This window comes from Papaver somniferum, chromosome 5 (assembly GCF_003573695.1).
Source record: "Papaver somniferum cultivar HN1 chromosome 5, ASM357369v1, whole genome shotgun sequence".
Taxonomy (NCBI): Eukaryota; Viridiplantae; Streptophyta; class Magnoliopsida; order Ranunculales; family Papaveraceae; genus Papaver; species Papaver somniferum.
The window spans coordinates 51,573,893-51,599,772 of record NC_039362.1 but is presented as its reverse complement, the minus strand read 5'-3'; the positions used below and the strand labels follow the sequence as shown (position 1 = coordinate 51,599,772).

Here is a 25,880-nt window from a genome sequence, read left to right as displayed (position 1 = left end):
GGGTTCACATACCTTTAATGCTAACCTTTAGCTTGATCTTCGCCCGATCCTTTCTATGCCTTGTATTTTCTATGTGGATCCTTCACTTCAAATACAATTCACGGCCAACTTCAAGAACAACAACAAACTCAATTTGCCTTCTATAATCCAACGTGAACAGAGAGACTCTTAACCAGGGCTATGATACTCGAATTGTCACATGGCCGCACTATCCAAATGCAATACTGACCTTGACAATGACAACTATGCTCCACAACACAATTTCAGCCAATACTTAGCCAATACTTTAATTTCTTGACTAAATCTCTATTCAGCCCATACTAAATAGAGGTTATGCTCACAAATCTTTCAAGCCTGCAACCAAATACACACATTCCACTTGATGCATAAACAGTAAGCCAAACAAAGGGACAAATGCACCAACGGAACTTAACTTTAAACTAGGTCGTAGCCTTTTATTTATTGCACACTTAGGGTTACACACTCTTCTTGTCCCGGATTACCTAATCCATTCACAAGATCAGGATTTTATTTCCTTACAAAAGCTATATACAAGTAACTATCAGGCAGTTACATATTTACTTTACAAGGCAGTTGGCCAACTGTGCCAACTTGCCTAACTGTTCGCCTAAAGCCAAACAGGACCTTCCTATCCTTTAAGAAAGCATAAAGCAAACAACTTATGTGTAACCAACTCGAAACCGTCAAGCCTATGTGCCTGGCACATATCATCCAGCCTTGTTGCACAATTATTGCGTCTGCCAGCCAAAGTCGTGCAATCATTGCTGAGCATCATTCTCCTAATGGTGCAAGTGTGCTAATGCAAGTCTTGCTTGCATGCCTACACGCCTCATGCATACAGTTTATATGCCAAACTCATTTGGCATCTCTTGATGCTAATCTCGCATCTTTGGCCATGTCCAAACCCTGTTTGGCACATGCCACTGTCTAGCTGCAACTCAGACATGTGCCCTGCATATCTGGCCTTGGCTAAATTACCAATAATGCGCAATTGTTGTGCATTTCCACTTGGCCACTTGATAGCCATGTCATAGCTTCATTGGCACTTTTGTCTATGCTCTGGCAATTGGACGAGAATCTAGTGCGTTGACTATTTTGGACCTAGGTGTAGGATTTAATGGTGATGGCAAGACCATGTAGCTTCTAACTATCCCATGCTGTCAACCCTCTCTCTTCATTTATTTATTTATTTTCTTTTTTGTATTGTTGGCCTAAAACTGTATTGGATAGACAAAGTAAAAGCCGAAAAGAAATGAGATCAGAAACAGAAACTTGGTTGTCACACGATTTATAAAGGGGGATACCAGTCCTACTAAGTGCTGATACTATTTCATCGATCCAACGGCCAGGATCGATGGGATCTTTTTGTCCTATATGAAACGGTATCAACACTTAATAGAACTGGTATCCCCTTTGTAAATCATGGGTTGTCAAGTGATTTGCTTAAGTCAATGCTCTTGCAGAGCAAGTCATCAACTGTAACTGTATTTGGATCGAAAGGTCGAATCCCGGGTCCGCATTTATGTGTGTCAACAAACTAACCACAACTAACGTAGCAGTGAGACGGTGTTAAATAGAAGTGCGACTAGAGAGAGGGATCCTTTTACCTAGTAGTAATTTGTGTGCTTTGCTCATTTGAAATGGAATTCGCAAGTCGTATCTATTGAGATTGAATCCAGTTTGCTGGACCAATGGCCAAAGGTGAAATTTAGAGGTGGAGGGAAGATTAATACTTTCGGACAACATCTCAAATGTATTATCTAGTAACTCAAACACAATCATCTTCTTTTGGTTTAATGTGTATCATCCTTCTTTCCCTTGGAGGATTTCTAGTTAAGATTCTCTGTCAACTGGAATCCACCCAGAAGATTGTGATGTTTCTTTTTGATTTTTCTCTTCCTCCTTTTTATTATGATTCTTGTTCTTCCCTAGTCTCCTGACTTTTGGAAGCTATTTCCCTCACTTGGTAAATTTGTATAGCCTCTTTTTTCGATAAAGTCAGCCATGTTTTAAGAAGAAGAAAAAAAAAACTAATCGGAGAAGTGGGAATAGCAGCGACAACAAAAAGATAAGCATGTCACCATTTTTTTTTTATTTCTAAACTACATCGTTATATGTATATAGGCATACCTTAAAGCACTAACGTTTATATCGGGAGTACTCTAGTTGAATATAGGCACATATCATCAGATAACTTGACACTCGTTTACTTTCTTTTAATTCCAATTGAAGCAAACCTTCCGATGCATTTTCCTCACTCATGCGGCAGATATCTCCTTTTTGGAGGTTGTTTGCTTCTGCTAATGCTTTCCACCCACTTGCTAACACTCTGAAACTGGATCTCTCTTGGTAGACTACTGGCCACTTTCTCATGGCAGAATCTCTGAGCACTACAATTTTTTTTGTCAGAAGGCTTCCTTCCCCTGACAACAAACGATGGCAGATCTACTGCCAACTCCTACATGATGTGTTTAAAGCAAAACAGTAAGCATTAACTGAGATTCTGCGCCATAAATAATTATCCTTTCATCTATCAGAAATGCATTTGCAATCTGATGAAAACTTTATTACCAAGGAAATTAACATGTAAGACCATTATGGAGAAACTTACGAGATAAGATTCAGTTTCTGCAGGAGCCGAAGTTGAGAAATCGACTGCATCGGGCGACGGGGGAGAAATGTTTCCTGTTTTTACCGCTATGCAAGCTTCGTATTCAAATTCTTCCGGCTCTGCTTTAACAGAAGTTGTGTGTCTTCCTGTTAAGCATAACTTTCAGTAAGAGTTCATGGGTCTCAGGTATGTAACAATTTCCAGAAAATAGAACATCCACAGAAATAGCTATAAGAAGCAGAAACAACTATCGACGCATAGCCAGAACAAGAGCAATGGAGACAAACTTTGTTTTTCCTTGAGCTTCTTTTCACGTTCTTTTTCAACTACTTCGGATACCTTCCCTGTTATACAAGCATTATATTATTCAGTTTAATTGTATAAGCTAGACGATAAGCAGTATACTGCAAATACAAACAAAAAGGTTTCTTGAAGGCCCAAAAGCATACTGAAGAAGAACATACCAGTCTGATGATCTTTCACTTCTATGGTAACAGGATTCTTGTTGGGCCCAGGTGGCAGTGAAGATGAAAACCGAGTCACTCTTCTACTACTTTCTTGGGGACGATGGTTTCCAAGCAGTATAACTATAACGGCCACTGCAGATAAATACCATGAATTACCAATTACAGAACGTTCGGAATAGTAATATGTTAGGAAATCTATAGGAGATACGTACCTACAGCATTAAGTTCATCCACGAGAAGGGGGTCTTTAAATGATACCGCATTTGAAATTTTCAGATTTCCCATCTTGCTTTCACATAAACCCACTGCAGGGGTGGACAACGATTGTTTGATGACATTGCAGTAACCAGAAAGTTCATCAGCAGCCAATGGAATTTTATCTTCATTCTCAGCATTGTAATTTCTCTCGGGTATTTCAAAGTCATGTATGCCGTCATGAACTTCAACAGCAGGTACATCGACAGGAGAAACATTATTTTCTCCAATCTTGCCAGGTTTTTCATCAACCACGTGATACTGTTCTCTCATCTCATGGCCTTCCAATGAGAGAGGAGATCCCTCTAATTCAAGAACACGTGCATGACTTTCCTATGTTGCATCAACGTACACTTGTACTGCATCTTGATTCTTGGAGTTGCAGTTTCCCTCAGGCATTTCCAAGTCATACACACTACCAGGAACTTCAAGCGAATGTATATCAACCAGTGCTAGCATATCCTCAGTTGCATTAGCGAGCACTGGTACTTTATCTTGATTTTCAACATTAAAGTTTCTCTCGGACATTTCAAAGTCATTTACACTATTAGGAACTTCATTAACAGGTATATCAACAGATAATCCTCAGTTTCCTCTATTCTTTCTAACAACTTCTTCATCAAACACATGGTTCTGTTCTTCCATCTCGTGGTCTGTTGATGGACGAGGAGATGTTTCTTTCTCAAGAGGCACTGGTGCCGTTTTCTCTGCTGCATTCATACCTGATTTTGTAATCGGCGCTTCGAAATTAGACAAATCAAAGAGAGGACTTGTACTTGTTCCTTGCCTGTCCGAGCCCCTATCAAACATGTAGAATGGTACTTCGACGCATTCAACTTGGGTCGCAGGTTGCAATGTCTTCTCCTTATTATGGTTGTCAAAAGCCCTTTCTGCTGCCATCTTTACATTTGTTGTATCATTGGCACTCTTTCTCCTCTCACGTATTTCATCGTCAAACCTAGAATGAATAGTTGAGTTTGATCCTTGTTCATGCACTGGATAATTACCAGCTGTTTCAGCAGGGAACTTTTTTGAGCTACTTGAATTTGTTCTATCCCGACTTGCATCACCAAGAGAAACTTTTCTCTTGACTCTTTTCCCCCCACTATTGTTAGTAGTGGTGCAGTTGGTATTTTTGTTGATGTTGGTGTTAGTGAGATTGTTTTTGATTTTGGCGGAGAAACTTAATTTCTCACAGCCAGTTGATTCGAAAATTTGGACTTCAAAGTATGTGTCAACAAGATAGCTGAATACCAAAAATTCCCCAAATCTTATAGAGTGGTCTATCACAAAATCATTCCATCCTTTCGAGATAGCTAGCGACCCATCAACTTTTGCTAACTTTACCTTCCACTGTTCTCTCTTTGCGTCTTCAAGGATAATAAGTTGGTTTCCAGGGTTGCTATTGATCGAGCATATACAGGAGGAATGAACTGCAAAGGGACTCGACGTGGCGAAGTGTTTGAATTACAACAACATAAATAAAAATGAACAAGTGCAAACGTCTTACATAATTATTCATATAACTTATCCCATATAATATATTTAAACAAAATTATCCAAGTATCTATCAAATCTGACCTTTTTACACTAATTCAAGTATGACTTCATTTATGGTATAGATATACATCGTACTATTACTTCTTTCAACCCGGCAGTGGCGCCAAAAACTTGATAGGTTCGGAAACCTATAATAAAATACTATAAGTGCACAACGTCTAACTAGTAAACAATGGCAAGTACAGGTTGTTCCCACGAGGAGTGTGAAATACTACTACTGGTTAATACCAAAAATTAACTAACCAAATAAGATGATGTTAACGAACTTTTCAGATATTTGGGACAAACTGAAATAATAAATAACCGTAACAAAATAGGTAACGGGTTATTAGGGTTTTCGATTTCCACCAATTCAATCATATAAAACTCTACTAATCTTCATTTATTACTCAAGATAAATTTCGAAATCAATCTCATGTCTCGGAAAATGGTATGTTAAATTCTAAACTATACTTTCTTCGTTGTAACCTCCTTCGCTTCATAGGTAGTGATTCTAAAGTATTATTTATCAATCCTAAAGTATATTACGTCAAGAAATTAAACCAAAGCACGAAATATCAATTGAAAAGCATAAATAATCAGTAAAATCACATAATCGATTAAATACCAAGATATATGAAGAGAAATTACTAGTCAATGAATCATTATTAGAAATATCATCGTAGAGTTTATATGAATAAATTGGCTTCTTCCTAAACCCTAACATGCAATTTAGCAAATCATGGAGAATTCAAAATCACAGCAGCAAACCCAATTCTCTTCTTCGGTTCATGGCTCCGTAGCTGCCTTCAGTTGTCGGAACTCCTTTGTTCTTCTCTCTTGAAATATATTCGTGCTTGCTGCGAAGGAATCCAGTTGTGACCTAGCCAATGTCTTCCAAAGGCCAAGTACAATACCCACCGACCAATTTCTCGCTCCATACCCATTAAAAGTCCGGCAGTTTCTTCCTAAATCCGACCATAGCACCTGCTCCCATTCAAACTACAGCGCTACCATCATCTATTTCAGCAATCAGCCATCTATTTTATATCTTCTCTGACCAGCAGCTGCATAAATAATCAAGTCCCCCAAAATCCATTTCCTATTGAAAAAGCGGGGGTACAACAACCACACCCAACATTTCTCTTAGCAATCTGTATGGACAAACTCCAATATACTTTCAAGAGAATCAATAAGACTCAATCTTAATAAAGTATATCAAAGAGTTATATCTCTCTTTCTCGATTCAATTCTTACTCAAGCAAATAGAAATCTGCGAGTCTAATTGAATACAAGAGAAATCACTTGAACGGTACCAAAGACCAATGTTCAAGGATCAATCAATTTCAATCAACAACCAAAGGTCAGATTTCCAATTGATTGATTCAAACGCATAACCTGTGATATTTCAATTATATAACAAAATATAATGCGGAATAGAAATAACACAGACACCAGAATTTTGTTAATGAGGAAACCGCAAATGCAGAAAAACCCGAGACCTAGTCTAGATTGAACACCAAATTGTATTAAGCCGATACAAACACTAACCTACTACAAACTAACTTCGGTCTGGACTGTAGTTGAACCCCAATAAATCTCAAACTGATTCAAGGTACAGTTGCGCTCTTTACGTCTCTGATCCCAGTAGGATACTACGCACTTGATTCCCTTAGCTGATCTCACCCACAACTAAGAGTTGCTACGACCCAAAGTCGAAGACTTTCATAAACAAATCTGTATCACACTGAAAAGTCTACAAAATAGATAAATCTGTCTCCCACAGATAAACCTACAAGTTTTTGTTCCATCTTTTGATAAATCAAGATGAACATGAACTAATTGATAACCCAGACTTATATTCCCGAAGAACAGCCTAGTATTATCAATCACCTCATAATAATCTTAATCGACGCGGCGAAAGAAGATATTGTGGAATCGCAAACGATGAGACGAAGATGTTTGTGACTACTTTTCTATCTTTCCTATCGGAGATAAAGATCTCAAGCCAATTGTTACGATTGTACTCAACACGATAGAATCAGCAAGATCAGATCACACAACTACGAGAAAGTAGTATCGGTCTGGCTTCACAATCCCAATGAAGTATTTAAGTCGTTAACCTGGTTTAAGAAGAAAACCTAAGGTTAAAGGAGAATCGACTCTAGCTAATACAACTAGTATCACACGGAAGGTGTGGGGATTAGGTTTCCCAGTTGCTAGAGTTCTCCATTATATAGTCTTTCAAATCAGGGTTTGCAATCAATGTTAGCTTGGTAACAAAGCATTCAATATTCACCGTTAGATGAAAACCTTATTAAATTCAAGCTAATATCTTTCAACCGTTATATCGAAAACTTAGCAGTTCACAAACTCCAGCAGATATTATCGGGTCGAGAACTTCGGCCAGTTCGCGGACTGGCTTCGCGGACTGAGTTCGCGGACTTAGCTCACGCCACTATTCCGGTTCTGTTGATCAACAAAGTTCGCAAACTTCGATTCAAGGAAAAAGGACTTATACATATATGTGTTACCACACAATGCTTATATCCATCATTGGTTATATAATCTAAACTCTCATTTCAATCATTGAAACATTCTCAGAGGACGTTATATAGTTGTTATTCACAAACCATTTTTCATCAGAGCAATTTTCAAAGTGATTGAAACATAACATGACTTTCGTCACTAGGTAAAGATGAACTTGGCTAAAGCAAAAGCTTACCAACACATATTTCGAGAAATAGATAGGCGAGTTAAACTCGGCTCGAAATAGAATGTGTATAATCAAAGTCTATATAGAAAAACGACTTTTGTCTCAGAATAGGAGATAGAGTAGATAGACTTTTGAGTGACAGATAAGTTCAAGCCTCCACATACCTTTTTGTCGATGAAGATCCACCAGTTTCTTGAGTAGTCCTTCGTCTTGTATGATGATTGCCATGGAGTTCTTGAGCTCAACTATACTTTCTATCCTAGTCCAAGACTTAGCTATAGTAGACTAGAAATTAAGACTTATAGTTTTGATCACTAACATTGACAAACATGTTTGAGATAGCAACGCATGCGAGTTCGACCGAGCAATGCTCTAACAATCTCCCTTTAACATTCCGTACCTTTTTATCGGGTTTAAGTGAGACCGTTAACCCAGATTCTATATTTATATTGTCTAAAGCTCAAGTACTCAACGCCTCTAACACTTTTATGTTTCCCAAACAATAAATTCGAGTATCTAAATAGAAATGTTTGCCTTAGTCTAAATGCTTGGGTGTCTAAATTGCTTTAGATGCGGCTAGACATGTGTCATAAGAAGAAGTGATGAGGGGAGATTTTTCCATTTCAAAATTTCTTATTTGTTTAAATTCTTTTAATTTAACAAAAATTGAGGAGGAGGCACCAACAATCCTTTCCCATTCCATATGAATCAATGGGGAAGAATCGGAAATGAAAAAAAAAAGTTTTTTTTTCATTTTCCTACTACAACTAAGCAACAAATTTGCGGATTTCTCTTATTCCTCACTAAACTCGTTTTTCTCAAACTCACTCTAAAATTTAAGAACTCTATGTGATTGCACTTCATGGAACTAAGATGGAGAAATTTTGAAGAGTGTTCTTGTTATTAACCTCTAGAGTAAATCAACAATTGAGGTGGGGGTTTCCTTGTTAGAATCTCTTTGTTCTTTTATTTGTGTAATTTGTGGAACATGAGGGTTTGATCAATTACTCCTTGATTATGCATATCTTTGGTAAGTGAAAGAATGGGTTTTTGCCAATTTGTTCACACATCATGTTATATGGATGATTTTTGGTAATTCTTCTTGCATGCAATGAAGTTAGGGTTTATGTTATGAAGTAAGGGATTTTGATCATGGCTCGTGTTATTAGAAAATTGATGAACTGGGTATCTTCCAACTATCATGAAATACTTGAATATCTATTTAATTTTAGAAACTATGGAATTTCTGATGAACAATTCGTGCTTGAACATCTTATTGTAGAACTTTGTAAACTCTAAATGTCTGTTTTTATTCTACTGATATCTTTAGATCCAGTGGTTGGATTGTGATAAATTTTTAGTATGTCATGCTTAATTATGTGATATATGTAAGATAAAAGATTCATGAGGATCAGGTCACAATTACTAGTGCAAAGATTGAATATAAGGTGACTGCAGTGCACAGGATTGAAACCCTGGACAGCCAACTATTCATAGCATTTATCATTTGTCTACTTATCGGATTAAGCTAAGATTTTTGCATGTTGTTAACAAAGATATAACAAAACTTCTGTAAAAATTTCATAAAGATTGGATAAACTTAGGTACCCCAAAGTATATAAAAATCCTAGCTGAATTCTGTAGATTAACTAAGGTAACATTCAGGTTCTGTTGTGTGTATCTCCTTAATGAACCGTTAGAATTTCACGATTTTTGGATATGTTGTTTTTACACAATTTTTTAGTATACTGTAGAAATTTCATGAAGATAAGTTTAGCTTTGCTACTGTGAGCTTTGGATAAACCGTGACTGCGTTTAGTGAAGCATAAACATGTGTGGTAGTCGAAATGCATGAATCTTTTGTGCCTTATACAATTCTCAAGTCATACAAAAGTTACATTTTACCTTTATGTTAAGATTACAAGGAAATTATGATGTGGGTATTGATTGTGAATTTTACCATTATGTATACTTTGATGGAAATAGGAAATGAGTTTGTAATGCTTTGAGGTCTTAGTGATAATAATACCTTGAAAAATGTATCAGGTCTAATAGAACTGATTTCTTTTGGTTCTGAATAAACGATGGCTTGCTAGTGGTATGTTAACTACTCATTGGTTTTAAGATTTTATGCATAGAAGGTCTGTAACTCTGTGTAGTTGTGTTGTACACCGATGCCGCTAGCATTCGACGTCGTTAAGCCATTAAGAACTCGTCATATCCTTAGCTTAGAAAAATGGATGTCTTTGCTTTTAAGTTCTGATTTGAGATGTATTTAATTATCTCTACTATGGATAATAATAGTTTTTAGCCAAATGGGCCTCTTAACTGGCTTAAGATGATTTATGTGATAAAGAACTCCATATGTGTTGTTTTACACATTTTAGCTAAGAACAGGCTTAACAAAAGATTTTAGCGAACAAGTGAACTTAGTGTTACAGAGAACCAATAGTACTAGTTTGCATAATGCATGATTACTTTACTGTGTCCACTAAATTAGCCTGACCTTGTTATGGACTTATGTATTCGTGTCTACAGTAGTCCGAAACGGTGACTAAGAGATTTGTATGACATAAAGCTTTAAGAAGTTAACATTTCTTTGTGTAATGTATTCTAGCCTAATAATCTATTTCATTTGTTGATTTAAGGTTGCTGCCGTTAATTTATAAATTTGGACTTTGATGAATTGCGACTCATACTAGCTACTGGTGCAGGGTGTAATCATTTTTAGTATGTACATCTCATTTCCCTTTTAGTGGTGGCTTAACCATTTTGCTTATACTAGATATATGCATATGTGGTTACATATGGATAATTTTAATTGTAGTTAAAATATTGAACTTGATGATACTTGACAATGATGCTGGACGTGAGTCCATGTTAATTGATATTTCCTAGTATTTAATTTGTTGATGTATCATGATTAAAATGGAGTTAGTGCTATACATAATGTTGTAGCCACTACCCACTTAATATGAACTTAAGTGTCAGAATGGAGTGCAGACAAAGTGATCTTACTGGACTACTACAGTGGTCTTGGATGCTATGGTTGTATTTTAACTGAAGTTCCATAATTAGCTGGGAGTAGATAATGTGTTCGTTTAAATATTTTCGATAGCATATCTTGCTTGTTAACAGAACCTTGATTATGTTGTGTAAGCTGTTTGGTGCTCTTTTTGAATTTGGATTGAGTTGGTTTCTCTTGTAAATGTTGGCTTGATCTTGAGAAAGGTCCTCGTGAACGATAAATGTTTAGTGCTTATTAGCTTGTGATCTGAACTGCTGGTGAGCCATGAAGCAATTTCCAAATCAAATTAGCCACCGTAGTTTGATAGTAATGGTGAGTTCTATCGTTTTGATAAACCTTCATTTTTAAAAAAAAATAAGTAAGCAAAATGATAGATTTTGGTACTGGTGTGGTGATAATCTTCTGGTGACTAACATCTTAACAATGTTGCTCTTTTATTCATTTTGTGCAAGCATTTTGTTCTATATACGAGCCACAACAGGTCCGTGAGTTTAGTTATTTTTCTATATACATGAAATATCCATTTGGAATTTAGAGTATCTAACTCGTATGATGCATTCGCATTTTTTCAAAGTCTTGGAAGATTTACTTGTATTATATTTACTGTTTTCTTCAAGTGATATTTTAATTTAATTGCAATTGATGTATTTCTGCTAATGGTGAGCAAATCATACTATTTAACCATAAAGAAGATGACGAACTACGGTCGTGCTTGATCCCTTCGAGCAACGGAGAGGGTACGTAGGCATCCGCTATGCGGTTCAGCACAACTGTCTAAGGTTGTTCATATCGTTGGAAAAGATTTGGTTACTGCTAGGCAGTTCATACCATTTATTCAGAGATGGTTGCATCCTTGACATTATATATCGTTGGTAAGAGGTAGTTACAGTACTGGTCCTTCATACTAACTATGAAGGAGATGTTTTCTAGTTCATAAAAACTGAGAAGGATGGTTGTTGTGCATGAAGACAGTTCATACCATCGAGCTCGGAATCATCATTAATTAAGAGTGGTTCATATCTGTTTAACTGACGGGTCCCTTCGGGGATGAGCTAAGGATAATAACTATCGGGTCCCTAAAGGGATGAGCTATAACTGGTGGGTCCCTATGGGGATGAGCTTAGGCTAATAACTACCAGGTCCCTACGATGATGAGCTACTAAGTGACGGGTCCTTAAAAGGATGATCCATGGCTAATAACTATCGGGTCCCTACGTGGATGAGCTATAACTGGTGGGTCCCTACGGGGATGAACTTAGGCTAATAACTACCAGGTCCTTACGAGGATGAGCTACTAACTAACAGGTCCCTAAGGGGATGAGTCACGACTAATAACCGTCGGGTCCTAACCGGATGAGGATATGATACTTACTCGAATCGTAAACATTTGCTTGGTAAAATCGAGTTAGTCGGGGAAAATTTGGAAGTCTTGTTTCTCTAGTGGCGTATTAGAGAGTCAGAGCTTGCCAAACGGGTTGTAACCCGATCCGTTGAAAGCAAGGATTTTGTGATCCGTCACGCTCCCCTTTGTCAATTTTAGTGACAAAACTATCAATACATATGAAATACAAAAATAAATGAAATAACTTTTGTAGCTCCTACCCCACATGCCTAATCTTCAACATTACTCGAAATCGTCGTCACTTCCAAGTACTCCAATGACCCCAAACGTTGTAAGTTCAGCACCATCGTTGTTGAAAATCCGTATCTATAACAACGAGAAAACAAGAGTTCTCAATCATTGTTATACACTGTCATAGTATCATTATATAGGATCAAAGTTCAATTGCATCACAACTTCGACAACAATATTATAGTGATATGTGTCGCTCCCCCTTAGTCAATACTCCATCTCACATGGAAACCACTCCCCTTTACATAATGATCCGAAAACCATATGTATTTGTAGTGGGAACTACATATTAATTCTCACCTTTTTTGTCAATAAAATTGGCAAAGGTACGAAAACGGGATCCTAATGAAATTTCCGAAAGAGACATTTCATCAGCAAAAGAAAGCACATATCATCTTATTTAGATGCAATCATATAACCGAAACTAAATGCATTCATCAAGGAGTTTATAAATATACAAGATAACCCCTATAATATTCCACAGCCGCACTCCCCACAAAGATTTGGCAATTAAGCACAAGTTCAATTAAGAACTATCCCCCGTAATATGTCATTCCCGAAAGAACAACAAGAGCTACCTTAATTTCAAAAGAAAAGAAAGATTTCTTTGGACATAACAAATCACATACAAGTATGAATTTGAATCCAAAATACTCAATTAAATTAACCACAAGAGATCCCATGATTAATTTAATCGGAAATGCTCAACATAAGTGAACTTATGGAGACTCAAAAGTACACAATTAGATTAATCACAAGAGAACCCATAATTAATCTAATCGGAATACACAACCAAATTAACCACAAAATGTAATCAATTTAATTGGTCATGCTCGACATAAGAGAACTTACGGAGCAACAACTAAATAACCAAACGAGAATGATTAATTTAGTTGAACATGCTCGACATAAAGTACCTCACGGAGCAACAACTAAGCTAAGAATAACTCAGTCGAAAATGCTCAACATAAGACACTTTATGGAACAACACAGTATGTACACAAAAATTGTGGATCGGAGGTCGACCTTATACCGTGGAATAATCCTTGAAAACAAAAGATTTTATCCTATCTTCCATCAATAATTGACATAATAGGCTTAACTTTTGTATTTGTCAAAAGTTCATTCCTTCTTTTATCAACACATGCATACCGACATATAAAGGACTTAACTTTTGCAAGCTATGGGACAATCACGGTTCACGGATGCAAACACATATATCCCATAACAAATTGCAATATATAAAACCATAAAGATTAATACTGCAAAAATCATCTTCCAAATAATTTTAGAATTTAAACCAATAAATCTAAAAACATGAAGATGCAAACGTTGGACATAGCTATGTGTAATCACAATAATGGCTATTCCAAACTCTAGTTATTCTTCTAAACAAAACAAGGAAATAGAAGATTTACTAGACAATTAAAAGAAAATCATAGTTTATTGAGAACCTCATATCTTTCAATAAATCCATCAAAAAAGGTGTTACTGATTTCCTTTACCCTCTTGACCGTAGATACACCATGTTCGTGAGTTAGAACACCAACTTTACGATCAACAACCCGAGCAAGCTATCTAGATTTGACACAATCCATGATAAACTTCTTTTGATTCCGTATCAGAATATTATGATTAGCAAGGATTCTGGCCTGACCATCTAGGAGTTGGTTTATTTGCAGTTGAAGAATTACAAACTCGACATTTGAATCGTTCTGAAAACGAGATAAATCCTTGACAGAATCATCAATCCAGGAGTTGTGATCCTTTCTTTCAATCATCTTCTTAAGAACCAGCTCTTGAATTGATTCACTTCCTTGAGCATCTTCCTCCATATCAAGATGCACAATCTCTTGAGACTTTGCAGAGTTCTCTATATAATTTTTTGTTAGGGATGGAAATACACAATATAGGTATATATGTGTAAGTAAACAGAAGAAGGAAACTCTTGTTTTGGAAACCTTATGAACTCACAAGAAGAGGACGCGAACGTTTGTGGACCGGTTAACACAAGAAACAAAAACAGAAAAATATACAACATACTTGAGCATTTCTCAACCATTATCCTTGCACCTCTCAAGCTAGACACAAGGAAAAAAGTACATGACATCAGGTGGAGGAGTGAGAGATAATCTCACTATTGAGAAAGGAGTTGCACATATCATCTGACAACTTGATCTTTATGTTCTTTGCCTTTCTTCGGTTGACACTCATCTCAGAAGGGTAAGACGCAGCTTGTTTAACATATCCGTCAGAAGGATTTCTCTGAGGACTAAGTATAGGACCTCTGGCAATTGGTTCAAGAGGATCAGAATAGAGAGGAATCCTTTTTCTAGACTTAGATTTACCAGAAACATCCTTATAAGCACAAGGAATATGTTCATTAGTGGCACAAGAGTTTATACTAATGAGATGAACTTGTTCCCTGTGATGATTTCTAGAATAAAGATCATTTTTATAAGGTTTCTGGTTTTCTATGGGCACAAGATTCATTGTAGAAGTCGACAGACTATTTACTCCATTGATAGCAGAAAGAAGAAAATTATGAAGATTCGAGATTTGTTTCCTTCTGGCAAGGAAATGGATATCATAATGATTCTTTTTCTCACAGAAGGTACAGGTTTGTGGAGGAGAACCAACAACTGGCACATGTTTAATCTTCATAGCCACATGAGAGGGTTGTAAGTCACGTAACTCCTTCTTGACACAACCTTCTACTGGAGAACATTTCTTCATGTGCTGTAATTCACAAGAATTAGTTGGTACAGAAGAATTTCTCCTTAAGACAGAGTCTTCCTTTTCCAATGATCTGCACTGTTCATGGGCTAGAACAAGAGATGCACCTAGTTTCTCTTTTTCAACACGAAGTCTGTTTAGATTTGATGAATGCGTCTCGATCATTCGTTTTTCTTTAATTGAGTCTTCCTTGATAATATCCTCAAGAACACTAATCTTTTCACGCTGTAGAGTAGTTTCTTGGAGAAGTTTTTCAATATTCTTAGAGAAAGACTCAATGATGTTATAGAGTTCACGTTCTCGACCTAGAGACTTTTCAAATTCATCAATAAGCTGAGCATGATCCTGAAAATCAATAGCTTCAGTAAAAATTTTCGAGATTCTGGTGAGCTTCATTTCAGCTTTTGCCAAAGTGTCACATGCCTCATGAGAGGAAGAGATGTCAACATCTGATGGAACAATCTTTCTACCTCAGGATTCAGAAGAATCAACTAAGGAGTAATCCTTTGAGGTGTTTCCAAGACACTTGGTATAATTAAAAGCTTTAGGAGACATCTTGGTAGGCGTAAATGTTAGAGAAGAGATTTTGTCCTCAGACTCAGATTGCCACAAACACAGACTTGTAAGGTCTTTAAACGTGTTTGCCTGCTCTGATACCAATTCAAAAAGTGGGGGTACAACAACCACACCCAATATTTCGCTTAGCAATCTGTATGGACTAACTCCAATATACTTTTAAGAGAATCAATAATACTCAATCTTAGTAAAGTATATCAAAGAGTTATATCTCTCTTTCTCGATTCAATTCTTACTCAAGTAAATAGAAATCTGCGAGTCTAATTGAATACAAGATAAATCACTTGAACGGTACCAAAAACCAATATTCAAGGATCAATCAATTTCAATCAACAACCAAAGATCGGATTTCCAATTGATTGATTCAAACGCATAACCTGTGATATTTCAATTATATAAAAAAATATAATGCGGAATAGAAATAACACAGACACCAGAATTTTGTTAACGAGGAAACAACAAATGCAGAAAACCCCCGGGACCTAGTCCATATTGAACACCACACTGTATTAAGCCGCTATAGACACTAGCCTACTACAAACTAACTTCGGTCTGGACTGTATTTGAACCTCAATCAATCTCACACTGATTCAAGGTACAGTTGCGCTCCTTACGTCTCTGATCCCAGCAGGATACTACGCACTTGATTCCCTTAGCTGATCTCACCCACAACTAAGAGTTGCTACGACCCAAAGTCGAAGACTTTAATAAACAAATCTGTATCACACAGAAAAGTCTACAGAATAGATAAATCTGTCTCCCACAGATAAACCTACAAGTTTTTTTTCCTTCTTTTGATAAATCAAGGTGAACATGAACTAATTAATAACCCGAACTTATATTCCCGAAGAACAACCTAGTATTATCAATCACCTCACAATAATCTTAATCGACGCGGCGAAAGAAGATATTGTGGAATCACAAACGATGAGACGAATATGTTTGTGACTAATTTTATATCTTGCCTATCGGAGATAAAGATCTCAAGCCAATCGTTACGATTGTACTCAACACGATAGAATCAAAAATATCAGATCAAACAACTACGAGAAAGTAGTATCAGTCTGGCTTCACAATCCCAATGAAGTCTTTAAGTCGTTAACCTGGTTTAAGAAGAAAACCTAAGGTTAAAGGACAATCGACTCTAGCTAATACAACTAGTATCACATGGAAGGTGCGGGGATTAGATTTCCCAGTTGCTAGAGTTTTCCCTTATATAGTCTTTCAAATCAGGGTTTGCAATCAATGTTAGCTTGGTAACAAAGCATTCAATATTCACCGTTAGATGAAAACCTGATTAGATTCAAGCTAATATCTTTCAACCGTTAGATCGAAAACTTAGCTTGTTACACACAAATGAAATGTACTATTTTGGGTTTATGCAACCATACCCAAACATGAACATTTGCTGGTTCGATAATAATTAACCAAATGGTTAGCCATATGAGCACTTTCATATCAACCATGTTCTTCTTCACCATAACTAGTTCAAATGACTCAAATGAACTAGTTAGAGAGTTGTTCAATTGCAAGGAAATCTTATGTAACTACAAAAGACACAATCGAAGCAAAAATGATTTGATTCACTCGAATCGGTTCATGAACTATATAGCCACGGTTTGCATTTAGCATTCCTTAGTTAATATGAATAAGTTCAAAAACAATCGTTTTTAAATATAACCAACTCAAGTTCGCAAACTTAGTTCGCGGACTTAAGTTCCCGGAAGGAGTTCACAAACTCCAGCAGATATTATCGAGTCGAGAACTTCCGCCAATTCGCGGACAGGGTTCGCAAACTGAGTTCGCGGACTTAGCTCACGCCACTATTCCGGTTCTCTTAATCAACAAAGTTCGCACACTTCGGTTCAAGGAAAAAGGACTTATACATATATGTGTTACCACACAATGCTTATATCCATCATTGGTTATATAATCTAAACTCTCATTTCAATCATTGAAACGTTTTCAGAGGAAGTTATATAGTTGTTATTCACAAACCATTTTTCGTCAGAGCAATTTTCAAAGTGATTGAAACATAACATGACTTTCGTCACTAGGTAAAGATGAACTTGGCCAAAGCAAAAGCTTACCAACACATATTTCGATAAATAGATAGGCGAGTTAAACTCGGCTCGAAATAGCAAATGTGTATAATCAAAGTCTATATAGCAAAACGACTTTTGTCTCAGAATATGAGATAGAGTAGATAGACATTTGAGTGACAGATAAGTTCAATCCTCCACATACCTTTTAGTCGATGAAGATCCACCAGTTCCTTGAGTAGTCCTTTGTCTTGTATGATGATTGCCATGGAGTTCTTGAGCTCAACTACACTTTCAATCCTAGTCTAAGACTTAGCTATAGTAGACTAGAAATCAAGACTTATAGTTTTGATCACTAACATTGACAAACATGCATGCGAGTTCGACCGAGCAATGCTCTAACACCTATTGTTGTGTTCATCAACCAAATGCCGAGACTCCATGATATGAATTCATGACCATTAGCCTGTAATATAGAGGAGTGATATCTCGATGGGAAAATTAGGGGGAGACCTAAAAAAATAATATTCTCATTGTCAGGCCCACAATTAATTTTAGGTACCGTGACACCCATAATTATTTTTGTGACACCCATAATTATATGAAATTATTAAAAATGTCTGCATGACGGATTATGCATCTGCATGACGGGTTATGCATCAGAGGTATAATTGGCAACGCAACTTGGACATAACATATCTAAAAATTTGCGCCTTGGAATTTTACAAATTTTATATCGTTGGAAATCTTTTTAAGGGAGCTGTGCGGCGAGTACAAACAAGAATATCAAATTTTTGTTTTTCACGAAAATATCGGAGGTGATCACCATTTTAGGAAAAATTTCCGAAAACTTGATACATAACTATTATGCAGCCACCAAAAAAGATGCATAACACGTTCTGCAGACGCATAACGGATTAGGCAACCATTTTCTCCACTGCATAGCAAATTATGCATCTGCATAACTAAGTTATGCATCTATAACAAGTTATATAGCCATAACTAAGTTATGCATCTACAAACAAGAATATCAAATTTTTGTTTTTCACGGAAAAATCGGATGTGATCATCATTTTAGGCAAAATTTTCGAAAACTTGATACATAACCATTATGCAGCCACCAAAAAAGATGCATAACACATTCTGCAGACGCATAACGAATTATGCAACCATTTTCTCGACTGCATAACAAATTATGCATCTGGATAACAAAGTTATGCATCCATAACAAGTTATGTAACCATTGTTTTGGTTGATTTTAGTGCGTACATAAAAAAATTGATGCATAATGCAGTATGCATCCATATTTATGGATGCATATCAGGTTATGCATCTATTTTCTCGATGCGTAAAAGATTGTGTAACAATTTTCTCGACGCATAATGCATTATGCAGTCATATTTTCGGATGCATAACAGGTTATGCAGTTATGCAGATATTATTATAGGTGCATAATGTGTTATGCAACCTTTTTTTTTACTGGTTTCAATACTAACAAAACCTAGCTGCATAACGTGTTATGCAACCGTTCTCTGTACTACATAACAAGTCATGCAATAAAAAAAAAGGCTGCAGAACGTGTTATGCAACCAATTTCGAGAATGCATAACCTGTTATGCATCACTATTCACACCTCCATTTTCTTCCAAATGCACGTCATACGCATACCAAAACCATCTACACTTCCATCTCCTTTTCCAAATTTTATTTCTTCTAACTAGTTTCGACACATAGCAACACACTCTTTCATGCGCTAGATGATTGGTGTCACCTGTCATGAAACTCATTCCAACATACATTATTTGACATTTAACGGGTTGCTTTGTTGGACGATCAAAATGTAGGAAAACACTCATTCCAACATACATTATTGGTGTCACCTGTCATGAAACGAATCAAAGAGTATATAAAGGCATTATCTAGAGATACTCATCGAACAGTACATCGAGGAGTATTTTCTGAACCTGAAACCTTAACAACGAAATGGATACATCTTACTGCAACAATCAACTGATTAAAAAGGCTATCCAATGCTAAGTACCGCGAAAAGTACATGTACTAATATCCGCCTGTTTCATTTTCATCCATTGCTCAGCTGAAAAATGAGACAAAATTTCAATTTTTAGTCTTTGTTTTTACGCCTTCTCTTAGCTTGCTTTTTCTCGGACTGCTTCTCTTTTTCTTTATCTTACTTTTTCACCGACTGCTTCTCTTATTTGTCAGGGACATCTCCAGACTCCTGTGATGCATAAGATATTACGTCGTGCATAGTAAACTATGTTCAGTAATTAGAAAATTATGCAATCTTACCCTCTTCTTCCTCTTTAATCTGATTCTCTGTCGCTGACTCCTCCTATTTTTCTTCTTTGAAGAAGGACAAGACACCTTACTTGTTAATTCCTGAAACAAATTAGCAAAACTGAAAGCATTAACGTGTGCTATCATACATGCCTAAGCTTTATCTATTTCAGAAACAATTTCAAACCCTAACTCACCAGTCACCTACAACAACAATGGAAATGATCTCTAATCTCTATTCTACTCTCAGATTCAAAAATTCGTCAAAAACCCTTCAATTTATCCTCTAATAACCTCCAAATCGCTACAGATTTATAGCCAAAATTTGTTTCTCCCTGATTATTACTTCGATTCCTAATTTTCTCCTCCATGATTCATAATAACATCATCTCCTTCATTGTATATACAACTTCATCAACAAAATCTATTTACCCAAATGTTAAACTCATCTCACAAATCATCAACAGATAAAGAACATGGAAAGAGAAAAAGAAAGAAGAATAATTTTTCATGAAGAAAACGCATTTAAAAAAAAAATAGGTTCGCTAATAATTTTTCTCGGAGATATGGATGCGCCCGTGAACTTTTGGGACTGTGGATTTGATAGTGGAGAAAATCTAAAAAATGGGTGTGACTGTAGTTTTCACTATCTCGATTAGTTTTCACTATCTCGATACCGGTAGAGCGAATCCATCATCAACAACATATATACCTTCTGGCGCAAAGCCCAACACCATGGCAGTTAATCACCAGTCGAACTCATGGCTAGAACCTGGATAGAAATTACTTAAATCCCCACTGTCAAGTACATGGATAACCAACGACAAAGTACTGCTTCCAATTACTCCATCTCTCCATCCACGTCCGTAAATCACCGCCAGCTACCATCCTCTATTCGAACAAACTGCTCCATATAAAATTTCCATCCAGATTCCATTAATTGGAACCCACTGGTCATAGCCATGACCATGGCATCACATTCCCGTCTTCATTCGAACCAACATGTTCACTGCCGGCATATAATCAGCTCAAAATCTTCATCAATTCGAAACCCCAATTCAAATCGTACTCGTCTTCATCGTTGTTCTCTCCCTGACATTCCAGCTGCGACTTTAGTCGAACCCCATCAATGACCTTCGGTACCCATACATGCCGAGTACAGACCCTACTTGGTTTCTTCACTTCATGTCTCAATCGAATTCAGTTAGTCCACTACTCCTCATGAACTTCCAATCCCGTTACCACTTGTAGTATAAGCTCCGACGAATCCTTCCAAGAATCTGACCGTCCACTCGGACCAAACCAGCAAAACACACCAACGGAAACCCATTTAGCCGGCACTCGTTTCAGACAATTGTGACTAGAGAACAACCACCAGTGAGCTTGATTCCATCTCCATTCTTTCTGTACAATTCAACGGCCACAGATGCTTTCCCTGTATCTGTTTCGACCTTCTAAATATTCTTCATAGCCGAGATACCAAAGCACACAATACGAACCAACACAAACCCAAGTTTACTGATCCAGGACATATCCCCAGATACCATCATTCCCTTTGTAAATAGCTGCTTCATTTATGACCACAGACGACCAAATTCCGTGGAAAAGCCATCACAGAAATAACGAGTTTCTTGACTGGCAGATGTATCCAACACCACCACCAGATTTTAACACGAACGGTCAAATTAGGAGCTCAATTCCATCTTCATTCACGTCACAAGCCACGTCTCACCATTTGTTTCTTAACCTCTTTAGTTAACCCCTCCACTTTCTCTTAGCCACTAGTGGAGTTGACGTCCATAAAACAAAGAAAACAATTGGCTGCTCCACTGGACCAATATCTCTCTGACCATGAGTGTTGCTATCATAGAAATTAAAGTGGCAGCGTAAATAGTCTCCATATTGCTTTAGTGCCGTGAACTGCTGGATTGGTAATTTTAGTCGCCAACACCATTTATACCCGCTTAGCCATTTATTCTCCGAGTGATCGGAATTGTTCGTAATTTTAGTCGCCAATACCATTTATCCCCGCTTAGCCATTTATTTTCCGAGTGATCGGAATTGTTCGCACTTTCTATAAAAACACTTAAATGGTGTTATTAGGAAAAACATCGAGTCATATCCAATATAAATATGGGTATAAAATGTTGCACTTACTTGCTTATCAACACCCCACATTTATGTTTTGCTAGTCCTCGAGTAAAACAAAGAGTATATCCTCTCCACAGCTGGATAAATATTGATGTCTGCTAAACAGCCAGACAGAAAGACTCGCTAAACAACTGATCATATCATGCAATTCTTTTTTCTTTTTTTAAAGACCCGCTAAACAGCTGGTCATTTCATGCATTTTTTTTTATAATGTAGACCCGCTAAACAGCTGGTCGTAAAATGAAAATAATGAAAAAGACCCGCTAAACAGCTGGTCATTTTTCTTAAACCCTCTCTACAACTGGTCATATCATGTAAATTTTTATCAAAATTTCGAAAGAAAGTGCCACTCCCCCACACTTAAACATTACATTGTCCTCAATGTAATTGAGTTGTCCAACGTAGAAATTAAGGTGGGAAATCCAAAAATGGGATAGAAAACAAATAAAAGATAGAGAAAAAAGGGAACAATTTTTATGGGTTGACTCCCATGAAGCAAAAGATATTTGTTTCCCTGCTTCCAGTAGCACGTAATCTCAAACAAGGTGAGGTTGATACCCCAATGCAAGCTGCCAATCATATATACAGAGTCTAAAAAGTTGGGGATCAACCCAACCAATCCGGTCAGCTGAAAATATGCACCTACAAACATTATAATCATCCAAAGACATATGTGAATCCACTCCACATACAAAACAATCCTTAATAACCAATCCATGCATTGTCGGGATAAGTAAATCATTCACACAAAGAGGTATAAATTGTTCAATAGCTTCTTGTTGAGGTGCACGATCTAAATCAGACTCTAAATCGGCGGAAATAACTTCTAAAGCTGATATTGGTTCAAATTCAGCAAAATATGGCACACGAACATATATTGGTTCAAATTCACTGGCTGAGCAATGGCTCAATGGAGCAATAATATTATGACTCATAGACCCATTCTCATCCACAACGGTTTCATTATTAATATCATCAAGATGAAAACAATCAGACCCTAATAGGTCAGACATTGGCTTATGGGTCAAAGTCGGAGCTATCTCGACTAATGCAACTAGTCGAGACTCGGGCAAAGCTAGAGGTTCTACCGTGGGCTTCCATTTATTAGTGTCTAGCAGCGGTGTGGAGTCTAACAAGGCATTGACTTCACAAATAACACTATCATCATCAAAATCATACCCAAAATGAGTTAAGCAAACCTCTAATGGATCTTCCGAGTGGCTCATGCAAAAGTTTTGCAAGTGCATACTTACTATCTTTTCGCTCGATACTGGTTTCAATTGCAGCATTTCAAACTAATGTACCTAAAAAAAATAATCAAACAAGCTGCGTAAAATGAACTAAAAAAGATCTAAATATAAAAATAAATTATGTACAGAAAATAAGAAAATAAATAAACTATGTATAAATAATGATATCAATCAGAGAGTATAATGCAACCACTCCCCGGCAGCGGCGCCAAAAACTTGATAGGATCGGAAATCTACAATAAAATACTGCAAGTGCACATCGTCTAACTAGTAGATAATGGCAAGTACAGGTCGTTCCCACGAGGAGTGTGAAATACTACTACTGGCTAATACCAAAAATTAACTAACCAAATAAGATGATGTTTAACGAACTTTTCAGATATTCGGGACAAAATGAAATAATAAATAATCGTAACAAAATAGGTAACGGGTTATTAGGGTTTTCGATTTCCACCAATTCAATCATATATTACCCAAGACAAATTTCGAAATCAATCTCATGTCTCGGAAAATGGTATGTTAAATTCTAAACTATAGTTTCTTCGTTGTAACCTCCTTCGCTTCATAGGTAGTGATTCTAAAGTATTATTTATTAATCCTAAAACATATTACGTCAAGGGATTAAACCAAAACACGAAATATCAATTGAAAAGTATAAATAGTCAACAAAATCACATAATCGATTAAATACCAAGCTATATAAAGAGAAATTACTAGTCAATGAATCATTATTAGAAATATCATCGTAGAATTTATATGAATAAATTGGCTACTATCTACACCCTAACATGCAATTTAGCAAATCATGGAGAATTCAAAATCAAAGCAGCAAATCCAATTCTATTCTTGTTTTCACGTCTCCGTAGCCGCCTTCAGTTGTCGGAACTCCTTTGTTCTTCTCTCTTGAAATATATTCGTGCTTGCTGCGAAGGAATCTAGTTGTGACCTAGCCAATGTCTGCCAAAGGCCCAGTATAATACACACCGACCAATTTCTCGCTCCATGCCCATTCAAATTCCGGCAATTCCTTCCTAAATCCGACCATAGCACCTGCTCCCATTCAAACTACAGCGCTACCAGCATCTATTTCAGCAATCAGCCATCTGTTTTATGTCTTCTCTGACCCGAGCAGCTGCATTAATAATCAAGTCCCCCAAAATTCATTGCCTATTGGTATGTTCATCAACCAAATGCCGAGACTCCATGATATGAATTCATGACCATTAGCCTGTAATATAGAGGAGTGATATCTCGATACCAGTAGAGCGAATCCATCATCAGCAACATATATACCTTCTCGCGCAAAGCCCAACACCATGGCAGTTAATCACTAGTCGAACTCATGGCTAGAACCTGGATAGAAATTACTTCAATCCCCACTGTCAAGTACATGGATAACCAACGACAAAGTACTCCTGCCTATTACTCCATTTCTCCATTCACGTCCGTGAATCACTGCCAACTACCATCCTCCATTCGAACAAACTGCTCCATATAAAATTTCCATCCAGATTCCATTATTTGGAACCCACTGGTCATAGCCATGACCATAGCATCACATTCCCATCTTCATTCTAACCAACATGTTCACTGCCGGCATATAATCAGCTCAAAATCTTCACCAATTCGAAACCCCAATTCAAATCGTACTCATCTTCATCGTGGTTCTCTCCCTGATATTCCAGCTGCGACTTTAGTCGAACCCCATCAACAACCTTCGGTACCCATATATGCCCAGTACAGACCCTACTTGGTTTCTTCACTTCATGTCTCAATCGAATTCAGTTAGTCCACTACTCCTCATGAACTTCCAATCCCGTTACCACTTGTAGTATAAGCTCCGACAAATCCTTCCAAGAATCTGACTGTCCAATAGGACCAAACCATCAAAACACACCAACGGAAACCCATTTATCCGGCACCGTTTCAGACAATGGTGACTAGAGAATAACCACCAGTGAGCTTGATTCCATCTCCATTCTTGATGTACAATTCAACGGCCACAGCTGCTTTCCATGTATCTATTTCGACCTTCTAAATATTCTTCATAGCCGAGACACCAAAGCACACAATACAAACCAACACAAATCCAAGTTTATTGATCCAGGACATATCCCCAGATACCATCATTCCCTTTGTAAATAGCTGCTTCATTTATGACCACAGACGACCGAATTCCGTAGAAAAGCCATCACAGAAATAACGAGTTTCCTGACTGGCAGATGTATCCAACACTACCACCAGCTTTTAACACGAACAGTCAAATTAGGAAGTCAATTCCATCTTCATTCACGTCACAAGCCACGTCTCACCATTTGTTTCTTAACCTCTTTAGTTAACCCCTCCACTTTCTCTTAGCCACTAGTGGAGTTGACGTCCATAAAACAAAGAAAACAATTGGCTGTTCCACTGGACCAATATCTCTGACCATGAGTTAAGTGTTGCTATCATAGAAATTAAAGTGGGAGCGTAAATAGTTTCCAGATTCCTTTAGTGCCTTGAATTGCTGCCTTGGTAATTTTAGTCGCCAACACCATTTATCCCCGCTTAGCCATTT

General features: G+C 37.1%; 1 long non-coding RNA gene across 1 annotated transcript; it reads right to left on the bottom strand.

Moving 5' to 3' along the window:
* Nucleotides 1–19,486: 19,486 nt before the first annotated feature.
* On the bottom strand, nucleotides 19,487–21,508 carry LOC113277421. Its single transcript, XR_003324909.1, has 3 exons — nucleotides 20,635–21,508; nucleotides 19,935–20,024; nucleotides 19,487–19,863 (listed from the first exon to the last, which is right to left on the bottom strand). It is a non-coding gene; the product is annotated as an uncharacterized LOC113277421 (long non-coding RNA).
* Between the last annotated feature and the right edge of the window lie 4,372 nt (nucleotides 21,509–25,880).